Here is a 23026-nt window from a genome sequence, read left to right as displayed (position 1 = left end):
GCGGAGCCCCCGGCCCGACCCCGGTTCCCCCGTGAGGGGAGCCCCCTGGGCTCTGCCTGGCTGGCGGGCAACACAATACAGAGCCGGGGAAGAGAAAGGGAGAGAGAAAGTGCGGCTGGTTCCTCCGCCCGGCCCTCTGCCTGCTGCTCCCGGCAGGAGACAGCGCTGCAAGCGGATCCTGACCGGGGGCAGGGGGTGGAGAGAGCAGGAGGAGGAGGAGGAGGAGGAGGAGGACGGAGGGAGGGAGGGAGGGAAAGAGGGAGGGACGGGAGCCTCTCTCCTTTCCTGGGCTGTTCCTTTTCAGTTTCCTGTCTCGCATTGTGCTCACAGCGGATATGTGCTGCGCCTACAGGTGTGTCCCCTCCTCGCAGCTTTTCTCCGGCTCCCCGGCGTAGGCTCCGGCTGGCGGATCGGCAGCGCCATGTGACGGCCGCTCGATCCCTCTCGGGGCTCTTTCTCTCCTCTTTCCCTGCCTCCCCTCCTTCCTCTCCCCGAGGTGGGGCCCGCGGGGAGCAGCGGGCGGCCGCCGGGGGCTGCCGTAGCGCCTCCGCCCAGCCCCGGGCTGCGGGCAGCCGGCCGCTCGGGCAGCTCCGGGGCTCCGCGGGGCTCCCCCCTGCCTGCACCTGTTGAAGGTAACGCAGCCCCTTCCCCTGCCCTGGGGGTAGCGGGGGGCGAGCTCCTCCTCCTTCTCCCCTTCTCCCCGGGATCGCGGGGTATCGGGCAGGGCGGAGGGACCGGCACGGTACGGCACGGCTCGGCACGGCACGGGGGGGTTGCGCTGCTCCTCGCCCCCCGGCTGGCTTCGCTTTCGGGGCTCCGCACTTTGAGCGCGGTCCTTGCAGGGGCCGCGGCGCCCCCCGAGCCCCCGCAGCTCGGCCCCGGTTCCCCCGCTCCGGGCGCGGCCAGCGCTGGCCCCGCTCCCCGCCGGCTCCGAGCTGTTTGGGGTTTTTCCTCCCGTCTCTTCGCTCAGGCAGCTTTAAACTTTTCTTTCCGAGCTGTTAATTACATACGGGGTGCTTCGCTCGCGTTCCGTGCGGGAGAATGGAAATGCGAGCTTGGAACATGGGTGACTCAAAGCTTAGTTATTCGGCACCGCTGAACACCTCTGCCTTCCTTTTTTTTTTTTTTTTATTTTTTTTCCGTGTCGCGATGGGCTGTACCTGTGACTTGCGGCTGTCTCCCCACGGGAGGCTGGCGCAGCCTCGGCGCCACCCGGGGAGGGGAGGGAGCGGCCCCGGTTCGGGTCCTTTTGGGGTTAGCCGGCTGCTGGGGTGAACGCAGAGCGAGCTGCAAGTTTCTTGAGGCTCTGAAATCTCGTGGAAATCTCTTTGTTGTCGGTGAGTTGCGAGGCTGCGGTCCTGTCCCTACCGCCATCCAAAGAAAAACTTGCTCGTGGGGGAACTTGGTGCTTTTGTAGCTAACGCTGTTACCTTGAATGTGATGATTAACTTAGTGAACACCAGAGGGAACTCTCAATAGGTAATTCATTCAAGAGTGATATGTGCTTGTCCTACTATTTATGTTCTCATTACAATGGAATCTAGAAGGAAGCTAGGGTCGGTAGGCAGTGGGCTGCCGGGACGTACCTGGGATCGCCTCGAGTTTTTTGAAGGGTGTCAGCTCCAAAGCTGAGCTGGAAGTTTTCTCTCTCGCCTTTCCAAAGCTCGAAATACATAACCGGCCTTGCAGGAGCGGGGTTGTGAGCCGGGTGGGTGATCCATTAGCTGTGAAGCTGGGAGCGAGCTCACGAAGGCACTTGGGGCCAGCGCTCCGTACCCAGCCCACCTCTTGGGTCGTGAGACTGATCCTGCGTGCTCCGGTGCGGGGGCTGCTGCCTGTGTTGGAAAAGCCAGAACAGAGCACGCTTCCAGACAAAACAAAAGGGAGGAAGTCTGCTCCCGAGCCTGGCTTGGCTTGTCCTCCTTGCCTTGAATGTTTGTGGTTCCCAAGAGCTGGTGAGAACCTAACCTAAAAGAAAGCGAAGTAGAAAACTATCTTCCTTAGAGGCTGTTAGTTAAACCAGCAGAGAATGTAAACGAAATGATGGCTGTGTTTGGGAGAGGAGTTTGCAAGGTGAGTTCTGGTAACAAAAGCTTTTTCTATGTTCTGATGCAACAGTACAAACCTGCTATTGACCCAGCAAAATGCGATGCTTTTAGTAATAAAGTGAACCCCCAAACATGCACCAGAACCTTTGGTTGCTCTTGGTAATCTGCTGCAACAGTTTTGTTACCAGACTTCCTTGATACTCCCAGATTGCTGACGACATGGGAAGGACAGCATAATAAATACACTTGTGACACTGACTTATGCTCCGGGAGCTGAAGCATCCAGCTGTTCATCCTGTCCCTTTGCCAGAGGTTACTTTGCCATTCAGCCTTGTTTCCTATTGGAGCTTGAATCTGCCAGAGTTTACAGCTTGGCATATGAATGTAAACTGCATTTTATGGCTGTTCGTGTTAGCACGTAATGTTGTCAAGTCCGGTAGCGTGAGCCTCTTGCTCCTCTCTCTGCTGGCAGAGGGACAGGGCAAACAGCTGGGGTCAGCTAGCTCAGGCTTCAGTTGTGTGTTCTTCATGTATGTTTGTCTGAAATGGTGTTTCCCCTAGAAAATGCAACTCAAATGAGCTACCTCCGTGTAGAGTCTCAGTGAGTACTGGTAGTGGGGAGGCAGCTCTGTGCAGGCAGAGGTTGTGCAATGGTCTCAGTCGTTTCTGGGTTTTAGAGGAACACGGCATGCTGTGCTGGAACAGCCTTCCTCTTCCCATCCTTCTTCCCACCTGGATTCTGGCAATTAGCAAGTGAGCAACATGTTTCTTCTAGACAAATCTCGCTTTGTACATCTAACATAAGAACCCATATATATATATATATATATATATATATGTAAAATGTCTTCACAGAGGGCACAGCCCTTGTCTGCCCAAACCTTCCTACAGATATTATTGGAAGTGGCATAAAGGCTTTCCAAAATCAGGGGCTGTTTGCCATGCATGCAATAAGCTCCCCAAAAATGAATCTGCGTTTTGAAGGTAGCTCTCTTCCTGAATGCTTGCTAACAACAAAAACTTCCAGTGACTTGTTGCTAACATGTTTGGATTCTAGTTTGTTTATGGAAAAAAAAAAAAAAAAAAAAAAAAAAAAAAAACAAAAAACAAACTTGTACATCTGTATATATTTAATGAAGATATAATACTAATCATAAATAATTCTGTGATGCCTCGACTGTGGAAATTTTCATGCACTTTTAATATATTTATTATATGAAGTGCTGAATGAAGATATGTATTACACTAGTGCCACATTCTGACTATTGAGTTACAATTGTAAAATTAAGGTAACAAGCTTAAATTAGGGTTTGCAACTTTAAACTCTTGCCAGCAAGCAGTTAATGGCAAACGTTAACTGCTAGTAAAGTAATTGCTACAGTTCTTTTACTGTCATTTTGTTCTCACTTTCCTCCAGTCAGACTGTTCTTTAGACATATAATGAATATTCCCCAAAATAGCTTGGCATTGTCGCTTATGCAATTCCTCATCAGAACCAATATGCTGATGAGCTAATGCGCACTTGATTAAACGTGCTTGATTTATGCAAACAAAAGCTGTAGGTCCTTCTTTAAGTAAAGTTAGCACCTGTTAGCGAGATGAGAGTCTAAATAATGAAAATGGAATTAAGTAAACAAACAACACAAATGTGGTGTTCCTCCTTTACCTTTGCCTTTTCAACTCAGTGGTAGATATTTACTTTGCCTTTTCTTGTAGGTTTGCTCAATCACTGCAGGAACCTCAGTTTATAGTGAAGGGAGGATCCACTTGTATGTAAATTGTTTCCATTAGAATTAAAAATAATAATAATAATAATAATAATAATAATAATAATAATAAGGCCATTATTAGCTATAATAAAGCCAAGAACAAGTAGAATTAGTGGAATATTACTTTAAGAGTTTTGTTTAAACACAAAGCCAGCTTGGACTTGATATTGCTCTCTTAATTCCTGTTTAAAAAACAAACAAACATAGCCTGAGTAAGGCATTTAGGGGGTGTCTGTTTTAAAAATGCAGTATTTGAACAGTAAGTGCTTTAACCTCCTGCTCCTTGCTTGGTCAAAACCTACATAGACAAACTGGAAATAAGGAACTGAAGAAATTGGTTAAGGTAGTCATTTTATCTAACCATCAGTGGCTTAGTGTTAAAAGGCTCCCTAACTCTCTAGAAAACTGCTCGGATTTGACTTTAGAAAGAGGTTGTGGAGTCCATGCCCCTGGAGACTCTAGAGAAGGCAATGGATGGAGGAGGGAGAGGGCATGTGCTTGCCCCAAGCCCTGGGGCAGCAGGATGGACTGGAGAGCTGCAGAGTTCTTGCAGGGCTGAGACTTGTTTTCTTTAGGCAGATAGTAGATGGCTTATCTGTTAATAACAAGTTCTCAGTTTCTGTCCCTGTAGAATAGAATAGATACTCTGTCTCTGGGAATAGATAACTTCTGGATCTAAGTTTCTTTCTGTCTCAGATGGTTAAGGGAAGACTTGTTGACATAATACCCAAAAGAGTTCGTGCTTAACGAATGTCAGTAATGACGATTAAAAAAAAATACCGGAGACAACCAGTCCCTGCTCGATTACTCAGGCGGAGGCTGCCGGAGAATTTGTCCCCAGGAATGTGTCAGCAGAGCTGTGGACACCACCACGTGCTCATTGGGCTGTTCGGTTTCTCTTTGGAATTTGGATTCCGTGAGCTGGCAGTGGCGCCAATACAGTTTGATAATTAGCTCCGTGCAGAGCTCCCTGGGTTCAGGAGCTGTGGTGCTTGTCAAAGGACAGAGTCCACCCAGCACCTTCCGAGGTACTTTCGACCTTACTCCACCTTTCTGTTTAGCTTCCAAGCTTCTGTCACTTTCTGAGGAAGTGTCTTCTTCAAACAGTTAGTTATCTAATCATAACCTTATTTCTAGTGTTTTGCTAGCCTTTCTTAGTAACTGACATTTTTAACATCAGGCCACAAGTAAAGAGTAGGGACATTTTGGTAGTTTGAATTTTAGATTTTGTATTATTTGACTGTCATGGTTTTCTTTATGTTGCAGATACATCATCTCTTTCTTTCTTTCTATTAAAGTTGATTAAAATCCTCAATCCTACAGCAAACCAGAAAGCTGCAGATAAATTTTGCCCTGAAGCCATCCTTCCTGTGCTGTGTTGCTGGCTCTGCACAGGTAGACCCATCAAGAGTGTTCTGGTGGATGAAATACATAGGAACTGTCAGAGATCAACATGACTTTAATTTTTTATTTCATTTTTTAATAAAATCCACATGACTGTTAGCACTTAAACTGCATTGCTACAGAACTTGCATTTTTTAGAAAGATTTTTAGCATCTTGCTAGTCAAGCTGGATTAGTTCTACGTGTCAACTTGGTTTGAAGGAAGCTCTCATAAACCCGACACTAATCTTCCTATGTCTAGAGATCGTTAGGGTGATAGCTGAGTCTCCTGGAGAACATAGGAATCAAGCTGTCTCACACTTCAAGCTTAACCTCTTGTCTATACTAATGGGATGTGTTTTAAATATATAGAAATTTCAGGAGTAAACTCTTCACATCTTTTTCCCTAGGGCTCCTATTTATCTTCTGTATAGTTTAAGAAGAGATAGTGCCTCTTTCTGACAGATGTGTATACCTATATATACCTGTATATAAAGAAGATGTAGCTCTTACATTACTAATTGCATCACTACTCAGAATTTATGAAGGACCAGTTCTTTAATCCATGTTTGCCCAGGGGGAAGATAGTTATTATTCAAATGTCTTCAGACAGATGAAGAAAGTAAAGGATGGAAAAAATAAAATACATTGATTAGGTAAGAAGGGTACAATGGAAATACAAGGTGAGGTCTGCCATCACGAATCAGAAAGGTCAATTTAGTTATCTTTTGCTTGGACATAGCCTAGGCATACACAGCAAATAAACGTTGCTTTCCTGAATCACTCAAATTAGTAGGTTACGGTTTCCTTCAGCTTGTCATAGTTATTTAGTCATTACTTTGTCTTTAATGATTCTGGTTGTGTTCATTGCAACTGGAAGTCCAAGATGTTCAGCTGCTCTCTTGAATACATAAGGAAACTTAATTTGACATACCTTAATATATTGTTGCAATGTGTGTTAAACTTGTGTGTTATCTTCATTTAATCAGTATGAGACAAATCGGTAGAAACTTTATAGAATCACAGAATGGTTTGGGTTGGAAGAGACCGTAAAAGTCATCTAGCTTGAACCCCCCATGCTATGGGCAGGGACATCTTCCACTAGACCAGGTTGCTCAAAGCCCCATCCAACCTGGCATTCAGGCTCATCCAACGCTTCCAGGGATGGGGCATCCACAACTTCTCTGGGCAACCTGTTTCGGTGTCTCACTATACTCTGAGTGAAGAAATTCCTTCTAACATCTAATCTAAACCTTCCCTCATTTAGTTTAAAGCCATTACGCCTTGTCCTATCACTATATGCTCTTGTAAAAAGTCCAGCTTTCCTGTAGGCCCGCTTTAGGTACTGTAAGACCACTCCTTGGAGTTTTGGAGTCTCCTTGGAGCCTTTTCTTCTCTAGACCCCAAGTTTCTCAACTTGTGCTGCTCCAGCCCTCTGATCATCCTCCTGGTCCTCCTCTGGACTCATCTTCATACTTCCATGTTCTTCTTGTGCTGGGGGCCCCAGAGCTGAACACAGTACTTGAGGTGGTGTCTCACAAGAAGAATCACCTCCTTTGACCTGTCAGTCACACTTCTTTTGATGCATCCCAGTATGCAGTTTTCTTTCTGGGCTGCAAGCACACATTGGCAGGTTATGTTGAGCTTCTCATCCAAGTCCATCCCCATGTTTTTCTCCCCAGGGATGCTCTGAATCTATTCTCTGCCCAGCCTGTATTCATAGAATCACAGAATATCCTGAGTTGGAAGAACCATGGAGTCCAATTCCTGGCTCAACACAGGACCACCCGAAAATCAGATCACGTGTCTGAGAGCATTGTCCAAACGCTTCTTGAACTCAGGCTCAGTGCCATGACCACTGCCCTGGTTGTTCTGGTGCCTGACCACACTCTCAGTGAAGAACATTTTCCTAACATCCAGCCTGACCCTCCCCTGTCCCAGCTCCATGCTGTTCCCTTGGGTCCTGTCACTGTCCCCAGAGAGCAGAGCTCAGCACCTGCCCTTCCGCTCCCCTCGTGAGGGAGCTGCAGGCCACCATGAGGCCTCCCCTCAGGCTGCTCTGCTCTGGGCTGAACAAACCAAGGGACCTCAGCTGTTCCTCATATGTCTTCCCCTCTAGGCCCTTCAACATCTTTGTAGTTCTCTGTGGGACATTCTTTTTTCTGTCCTTCTTATACAGTGGTGCCCAAAACTGCATATGGGACTTGAGGTGAGGCCACATGAGCTCAGAGCAGAGCAGGACAATCTCTTCCTCGACCACCTGGCAGTGCTGTGCTTGATGCACCCCAAGGTACAGCCCTTTTGGCTGACAGGATGCACTGCTGATTCCTGTTCAGCTTGCTGTTGACCAGAACCCCCAGATACCTTTCTGTGGGGCTGCTCTCCAGCCTCTTGTCTCCCAGTCTGTATGTATAGCCACAGTTGCCCCTTCCCAGTTGCAGAATCCAGCACTTGGTCTTGTTAAATTTCATATTGTTGGTGATTGCTCAGCTCTCTAATTTGCCAGGATCTCTCTGTAAGGCCTCTCTACCCTCAAGGATGTCAACAAGTCTTCCTTATTTAGTGTAATCCACAAACTTACCTAGTATACCTCCAAGTTCTGCATTCAAGTCATCTATGAAAATATTAAAGAGAACTGGCCCTAAAATGGGAATCTCACTAGTGACTAGCTGCGAGTCTGATGCAACCCCATTTACTATAACCCTTTGGGCCTCACCTGTCAGGCAATTGATCACCCATCTTATTATGTATTTATCATATTCAGCTGTATGCTGAACGTTTTGTCCAGAAGGATACTGTGAGGTACATCAGTCCATCTTATTGAGTATGCATGCTTGGGATTGTTCCGACCCTGCCCTTAGTGAAGCCAAGTTGGCTGTCACCAATCACCTTCTTATTTTCCATGTACCTTAGCATAGTTTCCAGGAGGGTCTGCTCCATGATCTTGCTGGGCACAGAGGTGGAACTAACTGGCCTGTAGTTCCCTGGGTCTTCCTTTTTTCCTTTTTCAAAAATGGGGGTTGTGTTTTCTCTTTTTTTTTTTTTTTTTTTTCAGTCAGTGAGAACTTAATTAAACTACCACAACTTCTCAAATAAGATGGACAGTGGCTTCAGTGGCTTATCAACTTCACCCACCCGTTCACTCAGGACCCACAGATGCATCTCATCTAATCCCATGGACTTGTGTATCTTCAGGTTCTGTAGCTAGTCTTGAACCTGATCTTCTCCTACAGTGGGTGGTTCTTCATTCTCCCAGTTCATATCTCTGCTTTCTGTGACTTGGGCAGTATGGCTCCCGCTGGACCTGTAGAATTTTAAGGCAACAGAAGCAATAGTTTAACCTCTTCTATCTCCAGCCTTGTGAGAGTGGAAACAAAAGGAAAGGGAAAGGTTAAAAAAGTTTTTGTGTGCAATTTTGATTCACGTCATCAATAAAAGAAACTTTTTTCCTTCCTCAATTAGCTAACAGCCCATGTACGTTTTAGCTATGATCACAAGACATGCACAGCACTCTTTAGGGCATAAGTTGCAAAGCTAGGAATCTAACTGAAATGGGTAACTTCTTGGTTATTTTTTCTTCTTCCCAAACATGCTAAATTAAGATGTAGCTGCTAGACCAAAGGCTTTTACTCAGGCAGAAAGTGTCCTTGAGAGCAGAGTACTTTAAAGAAGTTTTTCAGTAATCTGTAACTCTACAACTGCAAAGGTGACTTTGTGACTGAGGAATATGTATCTTCTGTGTACTTCAGGTGTTGCCTCCTTCTGTCTTTCCAAACTGTTGAGATGAAAAACCAAAAGACTTCACTTACATTGGTTACCCCCCAGCACTAAGTGATGGTATGAGTTTACTTACTAGTGCATCAGATAAAACTGCGGAGAGGTGCCTTTTATGTTCATTAACAGATGGTCGCTTTGTTTGGCATTTAGCTGTGGAAAGATCTGCAGGCATTTCACAGCCCATTGTGCATTTGATACAGTGTTCAATAACATTAGTGAAAATGCAGAGCAATATCCTTTTTTTTTTTTTTTTTTTAAAGACTGTCACTCACATTTGAGGGTCTTTGGCTTAAGGTATATCTTATCCCCAAAATATTGAGAAAAAGAATCAATTTTTAAGAAGTTTGTTCCTGTTCATTCCTTTCTGCTCAGATCTGTATCACGTTTCTAACAGGAGTGTTCTGTGCTTTTGACTTACATCTCTTGGTCTCTGTTAAGTCATCTTCTGGATGTTTTCAAATGTTTTTTATTGCCTATTAATTTTTACCTTAAAGATGATCAAGTAGGCAGTCAGATGTCTGTATGCCTTATCTAGACCAAATCTTTACATCTGATTTTGTATAATGCTTCTTTTTTCCCTCCTCAAGATGCTAACTGTATTTGTGATACTGCTCTGCAGGTTCTCTGATTTTCAACATTTTTTTTGAGCATCAGCCATGGGACTGGGTGCAGTGTTTCAGTTTTAGTTGCTTGCTACTTTTACATACCCCATCCTTCCCCATTCAGTATTTCCATTCACTCTAGTATCTTTGTATCCATGAACCACATTAGCCCTTTAAGTAACAACAGGATCTCCAAGTGATGTGTGCCTATGGTGACCTCCCCATCTTTTTTGGCTTCTTTGCTTCTTAAGGTTAAGCTTCTCTGACTTGCAACCTTACCTGCATTCCTTGTTACTAGATACATACATCTGCATTCTGTTGTCTTAAGACTGTTTTGGCTGGAATGAGCTCAGCTTGACAAATAATTGAGATAACTCTGTGTGATATCCTTTCTGTTGTTATTTACCATGCTACTAAACCATGTAATCCATTAATTTTATTGCTGAGGACATACTTATTTCCAGGCAGCTAATAAAACCGATAAGTGATGTAGAGCATAATTCCAGTCACTGTGAACTGCAAAAGGAGCATTACAATTGCATTGTGATGTTATTCAGCAATGACAACTTTTCTGAGATCTTTCAGTTAACTGCTTTTTAATCTATTTGGCATATATTTCTGCTATCCTGTTCGTAAGATCTGATTGATTTGATGTTTGTTGACTGTTGTGATACATTTTTTTTTCTTTGGTTGCTGAATTCAGTGTGAAATCAATAGATTTCACCTTCCTTACTTTTCTCTCCTTCAAAAAGGGGGAACCTTTTTGCATTTATACAGATGAAAATGAGGAATTTTCCATGATGTTTTCAAATGACAGTTCCAAAATACGTCTTTGCTTAGGATACTGAGAAACCCACTGAGCAAGAAATTCCTCTTTGGTTGTGCGTGTTGCTCAGTCCCTCATCTTTTGTCTTACCTGAACCATCTCTTCTGCATCTCTCCCAGCAGGAACAAGTACACGTCAAAAAGTTCTTCGTCCTGGAAACTATTAGCACAGAAGCCTGAGCCACAAGAACTCCCTTTCGCTAGTGGTGGTCGTGCTGCTCAGGTGGGCTAAGAACTTGCTTGGACTGAGTTGTTTTTTTTTGTTTTAACCTCCCTTTCTCCTTGTGTGTTGCTTCCTTGAGAAAGATGAAGTCCTCTTGTAGAGCACTGCAGCGTGGTTGGATTGGTGCATCAACAAAAGAGATGGCCATGGGGGATTTATTTGCTTAGGGCTTAGGTTGAAATACTATAGCCTTAAATTCAGTGCAACAATCTGGCATGACAATGTATTTACTTTGCAATTCTGGTGGATGCTGTCTGATTTCATAGTGATTTTTATATGTATTTTTATACCTTCTGGACCTATAGTGTAAAATGACATTAAGCAACTTGTGCGTCTGAGTCATCTCCAAGGTAACTTTGTTATCAAAACATGGTATCTCAAGTGCTCAAAGTAACACTTTCCACTTGTCTAATTGCACTTTGGCAATCTGTGTTGCTTATACTGCTGCTCTTCAAATTATTGTGTACAGGTGTGCTCGGTAAGGACTTTCCACTTTACTTTTCCCAGTTGTAGCAATTAGTTATTATCTTTTCATTTTGATCCTGAGGCCTGTGAAATAAGTAAGTACGTTTTAGAAATGTAAACAGCATCCTTGAAACGAAACTCTTCATGGTATTTTCTCCTACTGATAATCTGAAGAGGCAGCCTGTGTTTTCTGTTGTCTGTGGCATAATTAAATCTACTTGAATTATACTTGAACAAGAGCTCAGATATCAGAAGAGGGTTTAGCAGCATTGGAAGTTCACAGCTTTTGCATGAGGTGGTAGTGAGGACTTCCCAATACCTGATTATTAAGCTTGTTAGGAAAAGAAGAGACTGGCAAATTTGTTGTTACATACCTGCATCTGTTTTGTCCCTCTCACAGACTTTTCTGTTTTGCTCACGCCTTTTGTGTGCAGTAATGTTATGAGGTCACGTTGTTTGCTGCTGTATCAGTGTCCAAAACTGAGATACTCCTGCACCATGCTTATTGTATCTGTCAAATGAAACAGGAATATCTGCTAGCATACAAGAAGTCTGGGCTGCTTTGGGTGTAAGTTTGGTGCCAGAGTGCCATGAATAGACCAACTAGATCATCTTTAAGGTCCCTCCCTTGGAACCCAAGACATTCTATGACTTGATGAGAAATGATCTGCTGTATGCAGTTGGGTTGTTTAGGTTACTTGACTGGTGACTCCATGCCTTCTGTTTTTGCTTCCATCTTTTGTGATTAATTTAATTTCTTTGCCACTTTTTGAAGAAATTTGCAGAATTCGTAGGTAAAAATCCAATTTATTATTATTTTGTGATGAGTAAGCAGGGCAAGTGAATGCCACAGTGCTCCTTCTTGACCAAGAAGGATGGGAACCTTCTAGCTCTTTTAGCTGTTCTGCTCCTCTACCCCAAAACCCCTGTGCAAAAGGAGACCTACATACCCAGATCTCCTGACTTGAGCAGAGCCTTCTACAAAGCACTTCCACATCAAGCTCTCCATACTCAGGAGATGACTTCGTACAGGGGAAGCATTTCTGTTCCAAGTGGGTTAGCAGCATATGTAGACCATCAGTCAATGATAGGGAGGCTTTGGTGGCAGTACTGTGACTGGTTCCTGGTGTCACTGCCTAGTAGCTGCTTCATTCTGCTACCATGATTGTTTTGTGAACTGTATGGGAGAGCTGATATAGCATTATACGGTGTTATATGTAGCTGTTATATGGCTTTAGAAAAAAAAAAAAAAAAACAAAAAACCTTTAAGAAGCTTGATCACGTCTCTGATGTATTTTACAGCATGGCGCTGCCAACACGTGCTTTTGCAGTGTTGGATCAAAAAGCTGAAAGGGTAATAAAAAAAATAAAAATAATAAAAATAAAAATAAAAAAGACTATTCAAGAACCACTTTAACTGATTTTGTTGCCAAATTCTTTGTGTTATCAAGCCACAACTGTGTGTGCAGCTCTCATCCTTTCCTGCCCATCCCCTCCTGGGTGGTCCTATTAGGCAGGGAAGAGGAGGCTTTCGCAAACAAAGTTTGGGCGTTGAACTTGCACGTTCAATAGCAGCAGTGCCCTTCTCTGGTTCACTTCCATTGGGAATAATATGAGGTGTCCTTAAATTGAATACAGCCATTTTGCATAGAACTCGCTGTTCTGTATGGGTGCTCTAAGCCTGGTGTACATATGTACTTCGTGGGAGAGTGTGAGAATGGGCCAGCTTTCTTGATGCCTGATGGCTTTTTTCCGTAGCTAATGACCTCCTGTGCACTAACAGCATACAGGCTGCTAGTAGGGTAGTGCTAACCATGCGTGTAGGCACTTCCTTTTCCCTCTTACCTCCTTTTAGAAGACTTTGCTCTTGAATCTTGTAAATGGGGTGATAATTTCAAAGCAAACAGCTTTCAGTTGCTTCTTGCCAACTTTTGCCCACAAGGTATGTAAAGTAAACAGAGCAGCTGGGAAATTAGATTTCTACCTCCCCTCCTGTTTCAAAGCATCCTAGGATGTCTCTTGGTTCTTTTTAAAGTAATGAGTAAAGTGAGAGAATTAGATTGTCACACCCAAGTTGCCTTTTAATCAATGTATTCATCGCACAGGTCATTCCTATTCCTCAGAAGCTTTAGGAAAACCTTGTAAAATGTGAGGCTTTAAAAAATCTCTGCTATTTGCATATTGAACACAGAAGTATTTCACTGCTTGCTGCAAAGAAAGAAAGCCAAAATATCAAGAATGGGGTGAATTGAAATATAGGTAATTTTCTTCATATTTGAAACAACTTTTGAAGCAGATTTTAGTGAAATATGAGCATTTTTAGCTCTGTTAGGCTCTTGAAGGAAGCTTAAAAAGTTTTCCAGGTGCTACCATTTATGTTCGATAAAGAAACTGTGGGTTTATATACTGAAGTGGCAGGTATAGAGCACTTGCAAGGATCAATATCTGTTGTAGGATACGCAGATAGACAGCTAAGCTCTGCCATCATGCCATTTTAATACAAAGAGAAAGTATTAAAAAATAATAAAAAAAGGAGAAAGTATTACAAAAGTGACTTGAAAAAGTTGACAAGTAAATAGTTAATGCTTAATGTATTTAGCTCCAGCCTAGGTATTGAACAGCCTTTGCCAATTGAGCAATAGAAAAATTTGTTAAATGTGAAAACTAGACCTGAGGTTACTGACCCTGAGGCACGGCTATGAGGGAAAGGCACAGCTCTGAAGATGAATATCCATTATGTGATGCCCTCCAAATGAGAGAGGGCAAGTCCCAAGTGTACAAGGCTTACAGGAATTCAAGTCAACAATCAAGTTATAATCTAATGAGGCCACAAGCACAAACACAACTTCAATTTAAAGCTCACCCATAGAAAGCTGGAGGCCCCTGCTCCAAAAGAAGACTCCTCATTAGCAATTTTGCTCCCTCGGCATGCTTCAAAGGGCAGTATCCCAATAACCCATAGCATTTCTCCTTCACAGGTCTCTGATCCCTTCATAAAAGTAGCTATATACATGGAGTGCTCTCTATTCCTTTTCAGAAATAGGATCTCTATTATATAGAGAGATAAATAATATATAATTATATATAATACCTATAATATATAACATAATTACAATTGATGTGTTTTTAAAGGAAAGTATGTTCTGGCATGTGAAAACTTTCCCTTCATGTTTCCTGAGTAAAGGTTTTGGAACTCATTGAGGGTGGGTATTTTTTTTTTAATAGAAATTCCTTGAGTTCATTAAGTCCAAACACCTGAAAGAATGTAACAGTTTTGTCTTCTGGAATATTTCAGTTGTACCAAATGCAGAGCAGTGAATGCAGCTGCACAGGCCTAGTTTGGCTGTACTTGTGGTCCCTAGAATGTATGAGCTGTTTTATTTATTTTTTAATACAGATTTAATCTTATGCTCTTACATTTACTTGAAGGGAGAGGAAAGATTACAATTTGAGTACATTTTTCAGTCATTTATATATAAGTGTGTGTAATAGCCACAAGGTAAGGATGATGTGTTCTTGCAATAATTTCTTTTTAAATAGTTATGCTTCAATAAATCATACTTTTTTTGCTCTTTACTTCAAATAAACCTCACCTCAATTGACATGTTTTGTTTTCCTAAGTGAATTTGTGACTATCATTTTTACAGTGCTAAGAGAAATTAGGACTCGAGGTAGCCTTCTGCTTAGTCCAGCCCCCAAAAGCAGATGCTGCTTTGTGAGATTTAATTCTGCATCCACTTTTTACCTGTGTGTCCTTAATGAAGCAAAAGCCATCCAGTCAAATGCAATACAAATATGATGCAGATTTTGCCAAATCCAGGAGATGAGCAGTCCAGTTTTATGGTTGAGCTACAATCAGTCAGAGTAACCTCTTCGTTACGTCCCAGCTCCCATGAGGAAGAAAAGGCAGCGGTACTCAGTGGGACAGACTGTACCAGCACAGCTTGCCTCGTGTGAAGATCAGCAAACAACGTAGGCACCCAGATATTTTGTCCTCTGAGTGGCTGTCTGAGTGCTTTTCCTCCTGCTCAGTGATTAGTCAGAGAGACAATGGCTTACTCCTCTGTCACAACTACAGTAGCTCTTTTTTTTGCATGGTCTACAGATGAATCTTTTCTAGATGGTGTCTAGGTTTTTGTTTCTGTTTTGTTTTGTTTTGTTTTCTCTTTGGTGTGATGAGGTTACACGTGAAAATCTTGAGAATGCTGTAATTTTTTTTTTTCCTGGTTTCTAATTTTGGTTATAAATATCTGCCCTACAATAAGATGGACTGATGTACCTCAAATGGAATAGCTGATTTTACAGGGAAATCAGATTGGTTTCCTCAAGAGAACAGCTGTCCAAACTCCAAGCTCTCAGAAAAGGTGGACTAAATGAAGGTGTAGAGATGGAGACACCAAGCCTTTTGTGTATGTGCTCAAGCAGGGTGGGGGTACTTGAGAGAGAAATTCACTTCCTCCTTTGGATTGGGAATAAAGGGGGGTTTTGTCCCTGTGACAATGGAAACAGTGTGGTGATGCTTCTTCCTTCCACTTGGGCTGGGGAGATGTCCTTCAGCAAGGTGGCCTATCAGATCTTTTCCAGTGGGGAAAGTTGCTGCCATTTTACAGGAGAGCAAAGTAAAGGGCTGGGCTGTACTTACTTGCCCAGGGTCAGAACTGTAGATTTATTCCTCAGCCCTGGCAGATTCAGGAGTGGAAATCATGTGTCTTCAGGCCTTTGTGTTCAGGGACCCTCAAGGGTCTCCTCCTGGCTGAAGGATGACCCTCAGGTGGTGGTTTGGACCTATATTGTACCTAAATTGTGTAACTCCAACTAATGAGAATGCTCTGAGATTACACTGAGTGCGTGTCTGTGCAATGAAATTAAATTGTGAATCTGTACAAGCGTGTCCAGTTAAAATAAAGTATCACCACACCAATCGCGAGCAGAGGCACGTTGAAGTAAATCCTTCGCCAGTTTTCCTAAGGAACGCTGTGAATGTCTCGCAGTTCCTAGAATGCAAAATCATTCCTTCATCCTAAAGAGCACCAAAATGCTTTTAATATTGACTGGGAGATTAAAAAAAAAAAAAAAGCCAGCAACTAAGTGTATAGTTTGGATCCTATTACTGTATTGAATAGCTATTAATATTGCTGCTGTGGGAAATGTGATAGGAAAGGAAGCTGAGCTTCCTATAACTGCAAACTTCAGAGCTTCTAAAGTTTTAAAATGCTCCTGCTGCTCCCTCCCACGTCAATATTAACTGCCATGCTCTATTTGTATTTTGGATGTCGGCTTGGGAAAAGATTTGATTTGACGCTGCAGCACAGCTTGAGGAACCTGCTGTACAGAATATTAATATCTGATCTTGTTTCATTAATATCAATTTCAGGCATGCATTCCAAGGAGGGTTAGTATTAAGCTGTTTTTAATCGAAGCGATGTTCTGCAGATTTTGCGACTGAACACACCAGCTGGTTTGCACTAAATTTTACAATGCAAGAGACGAGACACAGGCTTCCTCACAGAAAGGGGATGTGGCAGTGCAAGAGTGCAAGTCCCTAAAGTATGGGGAGTTTTATGCACTGGGAATGATGTCTTGCTTTCAAGGAGAAAATTGGTAAATGTGAGGCTGGAAACCAGAGGGATGGCTTCCTGGGTCTCTACTCTCTCCTCAGTTTCCAACATCACTGCTCAGGTACATTTTTGTCCCGGTCCCACCTCAGCTCCTGGGCTTACTGGTGTTTGCCCATCTCTGGTTTCATTCCACAGTAGGAACATGAGCTTTCATGCAGACTGGGTTTGTGGGATGTCCCGCAGCTTTGTGCCTTCTCCCCATGTGTCCAAGTGGTCATGCAGCTGCTTGCTGGACCTTGGAGCAGACACTGTGATGGCCTCACCCCCTGGCAGGCCCATGCAGATCTTTGCATCTGAAATGCAACACCAAATGAGGTTATTAGACATTAGGGTGTTTTTTTGTTGTTGTCTTTTTTTTTTTTTTTTTTTTTTGCAATTCAGATAGGCATCCTTTGAAGAAGTGAATGAACCATATCCTTCTCTCCTTCTCCACTCTTTGCGCCACGTAACATGGCATAATTACACAGCAGCTATATTGTTTTACAAATGCTTCTATGCGTGAAATTAGTAAGCTTCCAAAAAAGGCCCTAAAACCAAAAGACCCTGCAATGTTTGTTACAGTAAGTTAGACCTGTGACACTCTATCCTCTGAGAAATATTCCTGCATAGGATCTAGTTATCCAGTTCATCAACATGCATAATTTCTTCCACTACTCCCAGCTCTGAATCAAGATTGGATTTTGTAAAGATGTCTGCAGAGGAGTTTTACGTATTAAGCTGTACAAGAAGAAAAGGTTAAAATTTGTTGTTACAGCAGTCATGGAAATCTATAGCATAAATGCGTGCTGCTTTAAAATATGAAAAAATGGTGTCTTTTAAATATCAAAGGGATTAGTATTAATCCAGCACTTGTGATTTTCTTAAATCACATTATTTGCATAATAATGCTCACCACCTGCTATATCTTCAAAGCGCTTTTCAGACATTAACTAATTGATCTTTGTAACACCCCTGTGATGTAAAGACCTGTTATTATCCCCACTCTGCAGATGTGGAAACCAAGACCCAGGGTAGTTCAAGTAACTTGGTCGGCGTGAGGCCGAGAGGGTGGCATCGCAGTGCTGGGTGTCTGACGTCCCCTGCTCCAGCAGCGCCCGCTCACAGCACCTCCAGGGGTGTCTGCTCTATCTCCTTGCCCGCCTTTGTTTAGAAACACAGAACCGAATGGAGTTATTTCTTTGTGTCTTTAGGGGGATATCGCTGGGGGATGTTGATTTGTTTTGATTTTCAGTTTTTTCGCTAAATGATTTGGCTGAGGTTTTCAGTCTCCCTATAGTAAAAGAAGCGGAACATAGAAAAGCTTCTTAAAGCTCCTTATTGTCTGTGTGCACCCCAGTGGTACTAGTTCAGAGCTTTCATGCATATTTTTCTTTCTTCAGGACTCGGTGTGGTCTTGCCGTGAGAAGCCTTTTGGTCAGATTTGCCCCTGGTTGTCAGAATATGATATTCTTAAAATCGGAAGTGACAGACTGAGTCGTATGCCATTTCAAAACACAAATCCATATTCCCACCCCGCACTCACTGCTCCCAGAAGACGAGGGCTGGGCTGTGCTGCCCATCAGGATGGAGGGAGCAGGGGGTTTGCTCCCCACAGGATGTCTGGCTCGAGTCCTTCCTTCAACAAGCGTCTGGGGGATCTGGGGAAGAGCATTGTCCCAGCCCTCCTGCAGGTGATGTATGGGTGACATGTGGTGCCCTGAGGGTCCCCCAAACCTCTGCAAAGCTTAGTAAAATGCTGGGATTTGGTAAATGTTGCTAAATGGAGCAAAAACGAAGGACGGGCAGGTGTTGCGCATGTAAGTCAAAGAATAGTTATTAAAAACTGTTACGTATAACAATCTGAGAAGGTGTTTAAAATGAGGTATTTAAAAATATATTATGGCCCCTTTAATCTGGCAGTGTCACTTTAACACTTAGTGCAGGAGGTTACTATTTGAGCGCACAGAAGTGTTTTTACCAATGTACCTGCAGCACAATCTCCAGGCAGGAAAATAAATCTCAGTGCTGAAGCACTCGATGCCATCGGCACAGACTAAAACTTGGGAAAAGCACGTGTCATGGCAGATTTCAGGGAATGATTTTAGCTAATGTATCATTTCCCAAGCACAGTGCCTGGGACAGTGCAAGGGCTGCAGCAATGGTGAAGTGGCAGATGATGTAAACAAGTTGGGTACACAATGGTATATATTGGCTTTGCTTATGGCTTAAGCAGGGGGCTGAGAAAGGCGGGGAGGGGGAGTATGAGTAACTCTGAATTCCTTTGTAGTGTAGTCGGGACAGATGGGCTGTAATCTCTCTTCACAGCACAAATTACAGGGTTTTCAGACCCTTGGACGCTTGTGGTTTCTTGGCTTCTTTTCGCTTCCTTAAACAACGTTTCTATATAGCCTGTGTTTGCTCTGGTGAGAAATGCTATATAGCCTGTGTTTGCTTCTGGTCAGAGCATCACTTGTCCTGTAAGAGCTTCTCTCTGTCTGTTTTGTGTCATCTTCTGGTGATGTGAACATCAGAAAGCTCTTCTGCACCGTGCGGGTGACTGAACACTGGCACATGTTGCTCAGAGAGGCTGTGGAGTCCCCTCCTTGGAGATCTTCAAGAGCCACCTGGACATGGTCCTGGGCAAGTCGTAGGTGGTCCTACTTGAGCAGGGGGTTGGACCAGGTGGCCTCCAGGGGTCCCTGCTAATCTCAACCCCTCTATGATTCTGTGAGTAGGTGAGGGGGGTGAAACCAACTGGTCCCTGTATGAAACAGGGAAAGGAAGAGAGAGTGCAAATAATAACATGGGAGAGGAAGGAGGTCATGCTCCAAGTGATGCTTGATGGCCAGGGATACATTCCAGTCCTGATTAATCCACTAATGAGCTGTTTGAAGACAGAGAAGCGGGGTAAAAGGTAGATTGCTGAGCAAGAGGCAACATGTTCTGGCAGTGTGGGGCAGGACACAATGCCCGGTACTGGATGGGGAAGCTTTGTGCCGTTCTGCCACCCGCTGCCCTATGGTCAAGGCTCCAGGAGAGCCTGAAGGAAGAAGGCCACAGCATTTTAAACCCAAATCCATAGCATATCTGGCCCCTCCCCCCCATATTAATCAAAGTGATAAAAATATTTTTGCCATTCAGACATACATTTGAGGTTTGGGATTATTTTTTTAAGCTTGATGTTTATGAAGGATGCAGGGCTGTCTGCAGTGGTGATTGACATCCTGCATATGTCCAGCTGAAGCATCTCCAGAGCACCCTGTCAGAGGGCCTCAGTTCTGGACAGCGGACAACATCGGATGCAATTTACTCCTGGCAAATTTTATTTAATTTTTCTTAATGTGGACACATACTCACTTATGGAACTGAGATAGCAGTAGCTTTCCAGAAAATCTGGGCAGCTATCAAGCAATGATCATTTTTGATCTCTTTTCTGCTGAGCTGTGCAGAACTATGAACCCACGGGAAATATCTTGGCAAACTGGGTTTGTTTAAAATAATAGAAAACAGGTTTGGAGAGGGACTTGAAGAGGCCGTATACAGAATCCATCCTCAGCCTAAGGGAGGGTCAGCTGTGTTTAAGCCATTCCTTACAGATATTTGTTGAACCTGTTCTCCAGACCTCTGATGGGAAGGGCTTTGTGGCTATGTATTCCTGTGCTCAACTGTTATTACCGTGAATTTTTTCCTGATGTTTATCCTGCATCTCCTGGATGCTATTTAGGTCTCTGGTCTTTAATAGACATGGCAAATAGTTTATTCCCTTCCTCGGTGAATAATTCCTCTTTATTTGTGTACTCAATAAAAGCTAAATCGCTTGCCAATACATGTAATTCTTGGGCCCTTGAAAGAGAGAGAAAGCAACCTTTTAAACTGTTTAAAGGTCTCTTCAGAAATAATACTGCCTTGGCAGTTTATACAGCTTTGAACTTGTTTGTAGGCTGACTCCATATACTCTAACTGGCTAGGTTTGTTTAGTAAACTTTTTAAAACCTCTCACCTTTTAAGAACCAATTGTTTCCGTAGTCCCTTTACAAGTGAAGTTCTGTGCCTGGTACTTGTTTAATTTCACTGTGAACAAAAATGCTAGTGTCTTCACTCAAGGGCCTGCCTTGCTTGTAGGGGCTGATTTACAATACAACGTGTAAGTGCAGTAGCAGCTCGGAACAAAGGGGAGCTTGTTTACCCAAACAAATTTGAGGGTAAGGGCAAGGAGGTAAATTGCGGCCTGCTCTGTGCAGTCAGAGAGCAGGAGGAATCAACCACGTGAGGAAGCGTGATGGCCATCACGATCCAATAGACAACATCATCCCATGGAGAACACAATCCCATGGACAACACAATGTGATGAAAAGCAAGATCCACAGGTTTCTTTGGTCCTGCCCTCCTCTCGCCTCAGGCCAGTGCTGACCCAGCGAGCCAGCCCAAGCAGTGGCTGCTGCTGTGGCACTGAGGTGCTCCCCACCCTCTCTGACAGGCCTTCATGCTCGACTTTTACTGGCAATTAAGGGTTTTTGTAGCTTGTTGTATGCCCTGCTATAGCCGATTGCTCCTCTGTAGGCAACTGAGAGGAGTCAGATGTAACCGCTTGCCAGGTCTCGCCGGAGTCGCTGCGCTGCCTGGGGCGGCCGCATTTTAGCCAATTGCTTCTACTTGTCCTGAACTACAGCCAGCAAATGCATTTCTCAGATTTAAGTATTCTGGGTATTTTAACCTTATTGTTAAGCTTGTGTATTTCAGCTGTAACAGCTAAGTCTATTAGCAAAGAGATTAAATTGTGTTGAAGTTATATTGCCTTGTCCAGACATGAAAAATAAATTGTTTGAAGTGGGCTTCCATCCAAAGTGTGATCATTCCTGGAGAATAAATTGGAATAAAGCACTTACTGCAGCGCTTTGCCTAAAAGGCCTTGCACACTTGCTTTCCATGCTTCGTATAGATGAGTTAGCTGCCTAATTACAAAAAATATTAAGGAGAATCACCTGTTCAAACTCCTGCTGATAGTGCTTCCTCCAGTTGGCTGCATGTATGAGGGTTGCTGTAAATCTTTGCTCTTGCTGCCTCTGTTACTGTGTAACAGTTTGGAATGGTGATTTTTAGAAGAAGGAGGTTTGTTTGGAGCTGGGAGAGGAACAAGGTGAGCCCTTCCCTAGCGCTGCTAATCAGGCTCCTGTGTTAGTTACCTGCTGCATGCTCTGCAGTATCTCCTGTGGTAGCAAGCAACATGAGGTTTCGTCTGTCCTTTGTTTTCCTGCCCATTAAGTCCAAAATTCATTTCAGTTCTGCACAGCTTTCTTCTAAACTTTCCCAAGTTATAAATTATGGGTTTTCTGAAATCTTCAGCATTGCCTGTGGGAAGAAAACTTTAATTTGGTTTAACAGTAGATGAGTAATCTAGCTACACAGTGATTTTTCAGTTCAGCTGCAGTCAGCTTCTTATTCCAACTGTTCCACTAAAATTTCAAAGGCGGCAATCAATTTCCAGCCATCCTTGTTTGTCCTTCTTTTGATTTTTCTTGTTCTCTTCTTGGTCTGTGACATTGAAAACAGGGCACAATCTCATAATGCATGTGTGCTGTTTTCAGTGTTAATGGTTTTCAATATAATTTTGTTAAGTCAGGGTGCTAACCTGTTCCTCGGCTAGAATTGTATCACAGGGACTCAAGTATTTCATGCGTGCCATTTCAAAACAGATGAACAGCATCTCATAAGGAATACATTTTAACTTCTCCTGTCTGTTTTGCTCCTTTCTGGTGTGAAACTGGGTCAACGTTGGTTAAACGAGTTTATCTTGTTCTCCTTTTACCTGAATACAAAGTCAGGCTGACAGCATTGGCTTCGTGCACAGGGGGACTCTGCAGCTACTGTAGAGCCACCCAGCCTTTTTGCTTGTCCCTTAAATGTTGAGCTCTGTTCTGCAGATGGGTGGGCCTGTGGGGTGGATGGACATAAGGGCTGGATTGTGTTTGCGAGGACAGGAGGTGGCTGATCAGGTGCAGGTGGGCATGGTAGGAGTGACACCCTGGTGGTGTGGTCCTTGTGGGTCAGTGGATGGGATGTGCTGCTCCTGAGAGAAGCTTGTGCTCATTCCTGTAATTAGCAGCTAAGGTAACTCAACAGAGCGGTTAATTTACTCCTGAGACTGTGTGAGAGGGAGGCTTGGTCCTTGGGGACTGCTGCCTGCCGAAGGAGGGGGACGTTGTTTTGTTTTAAGCAGCTAAGTGTGGCACGGACCATTTCCTGATGAGAGGACAAACATCTTCGTAGCTCTTGCTCTAAAAAGCTTTCAGAAGGCTGTGGGTGATGGGTCAGCCCATAAACGTTATTAATTTCATGTG

At 43.6% G+C, this 23026-nt stretch overlaps 1 protein-coding gene across 4 annotated transcripts in view; it reads left to right on the top strand.

Moving 5' to 3' along the window:
• The first annotated feature begins 222 nt into the window (after positions 1-222).
• The window catches only part of PLXNB2 (plexin B2), a 259144-nt gene continuing 236340 nt past the window's right edge, over positions 223-23026 (top strand). The window contains exons 1-2 of one of the 4 annotated variants that reach the window (XM_038173387.2): positions 241-352; positions 10524-10626. The gene's annotated coding sequence lies outside the window, so the exon portion shown is untranslated. Of the gene's footprint in view, positions 353-505; positions 633-10523; positions 10627-23026 lie in introns of those variants that run through there. The other 3 variants (XM_038173388.2, XM_038173389.2, XM_038173392.2) reach the window with 3 other exon arrangements.

The sequence above is a fragment of the Anas platyrhynchos genome, chromosome 1 (assembly GCF_047663525.1).
Source record: "Anas platyrhynchos isolate ZD024472 breed Pekin duck chromosome 1, IASCAAS_PekinDuck_T2T, whole genome shotgun sequence".
NCBI classification, from domain to species: Eukaryota; Metazoa; Chordata; class Aves; order Anseriformes; family Anatidae; genus Anas; species Anas platyrhynchos.
This window is presented reverse-complemented; position numbering and strand designations above follow the sequence as displayed.